Source organism: Hordeum vulgare, chromosome 1H (assembly GCF_904849725.1).
Source record: "Hordeum vulgare subsp. vulgare chromosome 1H, MorexV3_pseudomolecules_assembly, whole genome shotgun sequence".
Classification (NCBI taxonomy): Eukaryota; Viridiplantae; Streptophyta; class Magnoliopsida; order Poales; family Poaceae; genus Hordeum; species Hordeum vulgare.
In genome coordinates, this window is record NC_058518.1 from 92,109,592 (window position 1) to 92,119,304 (window position 9,713).

Genomic DNA, 9,713 nt, shown 5'->3' on the forward strand with positions numbered 1-9,713 from the left:
TCGAAGTCCCAAATCGGATACGTATTTATTCTTAATGGGGGTGCGGTAAGCTGGTGCAGTTCCAAGCAAAGCGTTGTAGCATATTTTACATGTGAAGCGGAGTACATGGCTGCCTTGGAGGCGGCTAAGGAGGGTGTCTGGATGAATTAGTTCATGATGGATGTTGGAGTTGTGCTGAGCGCATTAAATCCAATAACTCTGTTCTGTGACAACACTGGTGCCATTGCTCTAGCCAAGGAACCAAGGTTTCACAAGAAGACCAGACACATTAAATGACGCTTCAACCTTATCCACGATTATGTCGAAGGAGAGGACGTAAATATTGGCAAAGTGCACACGGATCTGAATGTTGCAGATCCGCTGAGTAAACCTCTTCCACGAGTAAAGCATGATCAACACCAGAACAGTATGGGTGTTAGATTCATTCCAATATAAATCGCATAGCGATGTGAGACTAGATTATTGACTCTAGTGCAAGTAGGAGATTGTTGGAAATATGCCCTAGAGGCAATGATAAAATAGTTATTATAATATTTACTATTTCAAGATAATCGTTTATTATCCATGCAAAAATTGTATTGAATGAAAACATAAATGGAGGATATATAGACAAAACAATGTCCCTAGTAAGCATCTAGTTGACTAGCCAGTTGATCGAGGATGGTTAAGGTTTTCTGACCATATGCAAGTGTTGTCACTTGATGACTGGATCACATCATTAGGAGAATGATGTGATGGACAAGACCCGAACTATAAACGTAGCATGTGATCGTGTCATTTTGTTGCTATTCTTTTCTGCGTGTCAAGCATTCATTCCTATGATCATGAGATCATGTAACTCACTAACACCGGAGGAATACCTTGTGTGTATCAAACGCGTAATGTTACTCGGTGACTATAAAGGTGCTCTACAGGTATCTCCGAAGGTGTCCGTTGAGTTAGCATGGACCAAGACTGGGATTTGTCACTCCGTGTGACGAAGAGGTATCTCGGGGTCCACTTGGTAATACAACATCACATATAAGCCTTGCAAGCAATGTGGCTAATGTGTTAGTCACGTGATCTTGTATTACGAAACGAGTAAAGAGACTTGCCGGTAACGAGATTGTAATAGGTATAGGGATAGCGACGATCAAATCTCAGGCAACTAACATATAGAAGGACAAAGGGAATGGTATACAGGATTATATGAATCCTTGCCATAGAGGTTCAACCGATAAGATCTTCGTAGAATATGTAGAATCCAATATGAAAATCCAGGTCCCGCTATTGGATATTGACCGGGGAGTGTCTCAGGTCATATTTGCATAGTTCTCGAACCCGCAGGGTCTGCACACTTAAGGTTCGGTGACGTTTCGGTATAGTTGAGTTATAGGTGTTGGTGACCGAAGGTTTGTTCGGAGTCTTGGATGAGATCACGGACGTCACGAGGGTTTCCGGAATGGTCCGGAAACGAAGATTGATATATAGGATTGTTCCATTTGGCCTCCGAAAATATTTCGGGCATTACTGGCACTGTACAAGGAGTGACAAATGGGTTTTGGGTTTTTACAGGAAGGGCCCACCCGCCCGAGAGAGAACCTAATAGCCCATGGGTGGTGCACCAGATCTTGGTGGATTGGTGAGGCCAGGCCAATAGGGCTATATCGTCCAAGAGGAAAAAATCAAAGGAGAAAAAAAGGAAAGAAAGAAAAAAAGAGGAGGTTGGAAGGAAGGAAGGGACTCCTCCCTCCAAACCGACTTGGAGGAGGATCCCTCCTCCCTTCGGCCGGTGCCCCTAGGGCAAGCCCCACCCCTTGGCTCCTCCTATATATACTTGAGGTTTAGGGCTTTTTGAGACACAACTTTGCCACGTGCAACCCTAAACCTCTACTTCGTAGTTCTTCCTCTAGATCGGTTTTCTGCGGAGCTCGGGTGGAGCCATGCATGAATAGATCATCACCATCACCGGAGCGTCGTTACACTGCCAGAGAACTCATCTACTTCCCCGTCTCTCTTGCTGGATCAAGAAGGTGGAGATCGTCATTGAGCTGTATGTGTGCTGAACGCGGAGGTGCCGTCCGTTCGGTTCTAGATCGGGACGGATCGTGGGACGACGGTGATTTGAATCACGAAGTTGTTCCACTACATCAACCACATTTCTTAACGCTCCCCGCTTAGCAATCTACAAGGGTATGTTGATCCGATCTCCCTCCCATAGATGAACTTCACCATGATAGGTCTTCGTGCGCGTAGGGAATTTTTTGTTTCCCATGCAACGTTCCTCAACACAACCGACCAAGAGGAAAGCAGACGACGGCGAGCCCGTGGGGAAGCAGAGGAGGAGCGGCGGGCGGTGAGAGTGATCGTGATGTGTCCGTGGGGCGGCAAATCTGCGGATGAGGAGGGGATGGCACGACGACGACCCTGTTGAAATTTGGGATGGGCCTTAGGCCCATATAGCAATTTCTGAAATTCTTTAAGGGCCCATGTGGGTTTATTGGCACTAGGTGTAGTGGGTAGCTTAGTCCCACCCCAGAAGTGGAAGAGGAGTTGGACCTCCTTATAAGGGTTTGTCTTCTATATGCTATTGGAGATTGAGAAGAGAAGAGGCCCTCGCGCACTCCTCCTCCACCGCCCGCCACACCACGCCTCGCCACGCCGCGTCGCGGATTGTGGGAATGAGCCGAGCCGAGCTGACACCTACGCGCTTATTTTTGTCAGTCACTGATGGAGAGTTTCTGACAGCTAGGCCACGATCTGAGACGTCGGATCATGGGCTGTCATGGACTCAGACGTGGGTCTAGCCCACGTCTCTCCACGCGGATGCGCCTATATAAGTGTGCGGTGTCTCCTACCCCTAGCCGTTATGAACAGATCACATCTGCTCCCATGCAAACCGTCCACGTCGTTCCTTTGTTGCTGTTGCCGCCGATGACTCCATCCCATCCACCGCGTGCACGGTCGACGGGAGAGCGGGTCTCCGAAATTATATTTTCTAAGTTTTAAGGTGCTTAATGGAGTGCAAAGAGACAAATCTTCAGTAATATGCTTAAAACTTGGGTACAATTCGCCATGTACTTCAAAAAAATATTTCACTTGTTCATCCTATTTTATTTTAGGAATTCTGCTTCTCATTGACAAAAAAGAGCTGCTGTGGGTGTTTCTAGTAGATGAAAGATCAAAATTTCCATTTTAGTCATGCACCTTCATTTCTTAAACATGTCAACCTAGTATTAGTTACCATGACAAATAAAAGGTGCTTTACTGCTGCTGTTGCCTAGTACAAGAAGCATATGTGATAATTTAATGTGAAGCGCATGCCTAGTTATGAGATTATTGAACTTTTACTACTTTATTTCAGGCCTATGGGATTGCTTTGCTAGTTTCCGTGGTATCTTCATATTTTGGTTATGCTCTGAACTTCTAATACTATGTGATGGTGTTTGGTCTTAGAATGGTTCAAGAAGTATATGCATTATAGTTTTCTTAATCTGTTAAATTTTGAATCCTATGTCTTGTCTTGTGTACACTCGCATGAGGGCTGCACAGTTTGGACCTTGGTCAGATATTCTGCCGGAACTCGTTGGTCTTGTCCTCAAGCGCCTCCTTTCCCTAGCTGACCGTGTTCGTCTCAGAGTAGTATGTAGTAAGTTGCCAACTATTCCCCTCCCATTCCTGTGCCTCATGTGCTGAGGTTCGCCGCATGCCTATACCAGATGGTGCTAGCTGTCTTGGCTCCATTGACAACTGGCTATTCCTCATTTCCCGTAGAAAAACAAACTGGCCATTCCTCGTGATCACTAATGGAGCATGTTCATTGCTGACATTTTTCAAAGTTCACATTGGGGCTTCCTAATCTAGTAGGTAATTGTTTGGCAGCACGAGATAGATAGTATCTTTGGCCATACTTACTGCCCAACTTCTTAAAAGTCAATGGCACCCTCGACCCTCGACTCATTACCCAAGTGCTTAAATGCCGCACTGATCACTGATGGTAGTTACGAGAAATATGACACGGAAGATATTCATATAGATAATACAGTATTGAGGGTATGCCATTTTCATATAAAATTAAAGTAAATATAACACTGTAGACAACTGTACATTCAACAAAAGTTACAAAGCATTTTGTACCATGGAGTACAAAGCCCTTGATTATGGTATAATAGTGCACATTACTCCCTGGCACATATGAACCTCAAAATAAACAAAAACCTAGATGTCTTATAGATAGATATCAGGATAGATATACAGGCGGCACAATGGATAGATGTCTCAAAGAATTAACCGTGTAGCACACTTGCCATGGTAAACTAAATGTAAAAACCATAATTTAGCTGGACACAGAGCCTATCACAGATATGATATCATTAGCGATATTCTTGGCATCTCCTGCAATGCCAGCCAATCCTCTCTTTGCTAACCCAGGACAGTAGAGTCCATTTTCACCTTTCCAATGATTTGGATATTCTTTTATGGGAAGTCCATCGCCATTTAACATGCTCTCACCATTCTGGGCTCAAAAATAACATAGAGCTTGTTAGCAGATTTAACAATTTTTTCACCAAGAAAACTAACTCAGAAATATTTGAATATCGTTGTTGTTACCTCGAGCCATATGTTTGCCGTGCTTTTATATCCAGTTGCAAACACAATCGCATCAAATGAGATTTCTTTACTCCACTAAAATTCAACTATGTTGCCCATGATCTTACTGATACCCCCTTGAACCTATATGAGATAAATAAAATATTGATAACTTGGCATATTAAATAAACATCTGACATTAAATTTATTTCATGTGTAGGATATACTTACTTTGATGATACCCTTTTTGATTAACCCAACAGTGCCAACATCAATCACTGCAGATTTGTCGGTTGCTGACTTGAGGGTCATTGGACCCATTTTTGGCCTTGTCATGCCTTGCCTTGATAGGTCCCCAAATATGAATTTCACTGACATCACAAGGAGGTTATCCACTAGATTCAGTGGAAGACGGTGAGCAAGTGTCATCCCCAACCGGCTTAATTCCTTCGTCATCACATGAATCTGCAACCAAAAAATATGTCAGCTCTTTAGAAGCATGCGTGATAAAATAAAATTTCATAGAATCGTCTTCTGTCAAGAGTTAATATTTTTGTCCTTTAGTTCCTCTAGTTTCTTAGTTGTTTGTGCATGTTATAAAACAGTCCATCACTCTATTTTACTAAATACTTTCTATTAGTAATAACACTGAAAAATTGCAACACTTCTAGTAGTAACTATATAGAAATTGTACCCAATGAAATATATACTGCATGTACATACCGGGCTTCGTATAATGATCGAAGTATTGGCACCATGGGTCGCAAGGTCATAAGCAATTTCCATCCCGGAGTTTCCAGATCCAACGACCAATACATTTTTGCGAGAGTAACTCTTTCCTGACTTGTAGTTTGAGGAGTGGATGACATCACCAGGAAAACTTTGCAGCCCAAGGATCATTGGGATATTCTCTGCACTATTCTCACCACTTTCCACGACAAGAAACTTTGTCGTGAACTTGACTATTGTGCACTTTGCCATGTCATGTGCCACGATGGACCAACATTTTTTGTCATTGTCATATGTGGATGACTCCACGTTAGTAAGATAATTTGGTTGGATATTGAAACAGTCAATATAGTCATCCAAGTACTTCACAAATATATCTTTTGGTATGTATGTTGGTACATCTACCAGGTATGACATATCTGGGAACTCACAGAACTCTTTTGCAAGATGCAGCTTGAGGCGATCATATGCACGGTTGCGCCAAAGTGACGTGCTGCAGTCCTCACACTCGACGATGACATAGGGAATTGAGAACTTGCTAAGGCATGCCGCCGTTGCGAGCCCTGCTGGCCCAGCACCAACAATCAGCACGGCAACATTCTCCATTGCAAATAGAAGAATTGACAAAGTTGGGGGATAGTAGCGAGGTGGTGGGCTAGAGTTTTTGTATGTTTGCTCGATGAATCTTTGGATGACAGACTCCCATATGGGGGCATATATATGCTGCCATGTTTCATGTGTCGATCTGTATTTGGATTGAAGCATTAAAAAGGTAAATATTTATTGGCGCTTTCATCCAAAAATTGAAGCATCGTGTGTGAAATCATGCCCTGATATGCAATTGGCAACAAACGCGTCTCTTGATCGACAACTCTTTATTGCAAACTTTTGCAGCAGCTCTGTGTATGTTTAGACTAAAGATTCTTACTGTTTCTTTCCTGCCCTATCCTCATTAATCAAAATTATTTTAAGATTCAAGAGACGATGCTTATTATTTCTTTCCTTTCTCCTGTAGTATTCAAGCGTTACTTTCCTTTTCCTATGCTTGTATTCATGTGCACAAATGGAAATTAAAATAAACAATTCACTCTATGTGATCTGGAGACGTATATCCAAGCAAGCATCTCCTTCATCAGAATCGTCGTTGTATCGCGAGGGAAGTTCGTCTTGCTATATTTCTCAACTTTTTTTAGATGTTTTTTGTATTGCTAAAATAATTTCTGAACTGGAAACAATTTCCATATCTGCATAAATTGAAAGTTCAGATGTTAACTTGTTGCAGCAACTCGGAAGTTGCGTGCGAATGTTTACATAACTGCATAAATGATGGGCACTGCTCTGCACCGGTGTGCCGGCCGAAACTTTCGGTCGGCCGCACACGAGCCGCTCGATCCGTCAAATCGAATCTAGTTTGACTGTCAGACCTGTCCACTCAGCAAAAATTATCGATTGAAGCAAAAATAAACATCGATGTAGCAAATTTTGGCCAAGGATGCAGTAAAAATATGGTTGGCATGCATTGGATTGGATTTGATTCGATTTGATCCCTTCTTGTGTGGTACTATTCGTAGGCAGGATAGCAGTGTTCTTGCTTGTTAGCTGTTTGATGTGCATGGTTAGTAGTGTTCATAGGCATGATAGTAGTGTTCATAGGCATGAAAGATTGATGTGTGTTACATGTTCATGTGTAGAGTGTACTCCTTAGTGCTTAGTGCTTACTGCTCATGATGTACATTGTGTGCATGGGCATGGTAGATAGCTATTGTGTTTGATGTTCATGTTTAGTGCTCATGCGCAACAATGTGTTCATCATGCTAGTTAGGTAGATAGGTGTTGTGTTTGATGTTCATGCTTAGCGTTTATGATGCTAGTTAGGTAGATAGGTGATGTGTATGTTGCATGATTTCATGCATGGTATTCATGGTAGGTAGGACTAATATGTTTGCTACTTTAGGTAGTAGTAGTACAAATGTAGAATGTCAATGCCATGTTACTAATCGATGCCATCTTACCTGATAAGCTGATGAAGACGGAGTGGGACAGGGCCGGAGGAGAAACCCATGTCGTCGTCGAGCCGAGGCCGCCGAGGACTTCATCATCACGAACCGCTAGCTCAAGAGGGTGAACCTGCCTGGCAGGGTTGCCTTCATGAGCGTCCCACGTTCAAGGGGACGAGCTCCTAGGACTGTCCACGAGGAGGGGTCCTGATACGTCTCCAACGTATCTATAATTTTTGATTGTTCATTGCTAATATATTATCATAATTTTACCAATTTATATTATTTTTTAGCACTCACCTATTGACCCAGTTCCTAGTGACAGTTGTCGTTTTTTGCGTGTTTTTTTACTTTCAGGTTTACTGTACCAAATGAAGTCCAATTGCCCCGAAACTTTTTTATTTTTCTTCTGGACCAAAAGAAGAACTGGAAGCTTCGGTCGGGAACCTCATGAGGGAGGCATAATCTAACAAGGAATGGTGAGGGGGGTGGGTGCGCCCCGATGGCTTGTCCCTCCCTCGTGTCCTCACTTCCTCGAGTCTATGGCCTATAAATTCACATATATTCCAAAATCCCTAAATATCATAGAGAAAGATTTTTTCCGCAACAGCAACTCTGTGTTCCATGACGATCCCATCTAGAGCTCCGTTTCGGCACTAAATCGAAGGGTGGATCGATCACGAAGGGCCTCTTCATCAACCTTGGTGCCCTCGTGATGATTGATACTCGTGATCTACGTTGGGTTCTCCGTGAAGAGGAATGGGTAATCGCATCACAAAGTGGGTAAGTATTTCCCTTAGTTATGAAATCAAGGTTTATCGAACCAATAGGAATATCAATCCACAACCATCTTCAGCGGTTGCACACAAAAGAACAAACAACTTGCACCCAACGCAGGCAAAAGGGTTGTCAATCCGCTTGGTCTCTATATTTGCAAGTGAATGAGGTTTGTAGATAATTGTATAATGTAAAATAAAATAAAAGAAAATAAATGGTAGCAAGGTGTTAGAGGTTTTAGGAATATGTTGTGAATAGACCCGGGGGCCATAGCTTTCCCTAGTGGCATCTCTCATGAAAATAAGCATATGATGGGTAAACAAATTACTGTTGGGCAATTGATAGAGGAGCGGATAGTTATGCGATTTTCACGATAATGGTCATGTAAAAATAAGCATCACGTCCATAAACAAATAGGCTAACTCCTGCCTCCACCTATTACTATTACTTCACTTTAAGAGCACTTCTATGCTTGCCTCTCTACATATTAAGTTCATGACAAACTTAGTAATGCTTGGAGTAAGATGACATGATGTAGACAAAGTAAACTCAACCAATATGAATAAAACCAATCATTTTACCCTTAGTAGCAACAACACAAAGACGTAACTTGTTCCCTTTTGTCACTGGGATATAGAAACTCCCCAGGTTGAATCTACTACAACACACCTCTCTCACCGAAGAAATATCAATCTAGTTGGCCAAACTATTTCAACAAATCGGAGAGAATTACGAAGCTATCATAATCATGCACATAAGAATCGTATAATATGTCAGAGGAGACTCAAATATTTATGATGAATAATATGAACATAAACCCGCAATTCATCGGACCCCAACAAACGCACCATACGAAAAAGTTACATCATATGGATCAAAGTGAAGATGCGATGATCATTGTATTGAAGATCAAAGAGAAAGAGATGCCATCTAGGTACTGACATGGACCCGTAGGACTGTGGTGAACTACTCACACATCATCATGAGGGCATCAAGGTTGATGAAGAATCCCTCCGTGATCAATCCCCCTCTAGCAGAGTGCTGGAACAGAGCTCTAGATGGCCTCCTGTTGGAACGGAGACTTGCGGCGGCGTAAAAAGTGTTTCAGGATCTCCTCTTGAGTTTTTAGGGTAAATAGGAATTCATTAGCCACAAAACGGGATCGGGAGAGCCACGAGGCAGCCACAAGCCATCAGGTCGCGCCCTTCCAGGCCGCGGTCTGATGGCTTGTCGGGGCCTCGTGTGCCTCCCGGCCTTCTTCCAATGCTCCACTGTCTTCTTTTGGTCTAGAAAAAAATCACAAAAGGTTTCAAGTCAATTGGGTTTTGTTTGGTACTTGAACCTAAAAAGTGGAAAAACCTGCAGAAAACAGCAACTGCCACTGGGCAGTGTGTCAATAGGTTAGTGCTTAAAAATAATATAAATTGGTAGATAAGTCCTAAAAAGTGTTCTAAAATGATAACAAAATAGCATGGAACAATCAAAAATTATAGATACGTTCGAGACGTATCAAGCATCCCCAAGCTTAATTCTTGCTCATCCTCGAGTAGGTAAATGATAAAAACATTTTATTGATCTGACATGCTATCCATGATGTATTCTTATGCATGTATGCTCATTGATAAACGATGAATTAACAAG

The 9,713-nt window shown here is 42.4% G+C and overlaps 1 pseudogene; it reads right to left on the reverse strand.

Moving 5' to 3' along the window:
- Nucleotides 1-4,315: 4,315 nt before the first annotated feature.
- LOC123407649 lies at nt 4,316-5,919 on the reverse strand (annotated as a pseudogene).
- Nucleotides 5,920-9,713: the final 3,794 nt, after the last annotated feature.